This window comes from Notothenia coriiceps, unplaced genomic scaffold (genome assembly GCF_000735185.1).
Source record: "Notothenia coriiceps isolate Sejong01 unplaced genomic scaffold, NC01 NC01_scaffold00015049, whole genome shotgun sequence".
In the NCBI taxonomy this organism is placed as follows: domain Eukaryota; kingdom Metazoa; phylum Chordata; class Actinopteri; order Perciformes; family Nototheniidae; genus Notothenia; species Notothenia coriiceps.
In genome coordinates this window covers 15,826-16,420 of record NW_011347750.1, presented here as the reverse complement: position 1 = coordinate 16,420, position 595 = coordinate 15,826, and positions in this window count along the sequence as shown.

Here is a 595-nt window from a genome sequence, read left to right as displayed (position 1 = left end):
TATATTTCTCTGTGCTCAAAAGTGTTCAAGTGCGCGCTCAACAGCATTTTCTATGCTCAACATGTTTCATTGCGTGCTCAGGATAGAGGCACAAATATAACGCCATAGTTGCGAGGCTCGTTGCGAGGCTCGTTGCTGCTCGCCGCTGCTGCGAGGAGCGGACAGGTTTCCGGGTCGGCGATACAGCGAGGACAAGCGAAACTCATCCTGAGCACACACAAACACTCACAGCCGAAGTAAAAACAATAAGTGTGGCTTGATATTGAGTAAGAAAAAGGTTTATAACGCTGTCAGAATGGGTCTGCGGAGAGCATTTCTCCACCTCCATCTCAACTCGTCTATTACCAGCGTTCAGGGAGCTCTATGCAAGTCAATGGGGACTCCCTGTTAGTTAGCCAAGGGATCCTGGTGTGTGAGGTGCTCCGCGGATTGGTCCATTTGGGCCAATAAGGTCATTTGTTGTTGATTTGGGTGTGCACACGTCACAGAACCCAGGAAGCAAACAATGGAAAAACAGAAATCTCCAACGAGGCGTTCTGGGGCAGCATAGACAGGTCTTTTCTGTGTTAGAGTTTTACTCGCTACAGGGTGTACT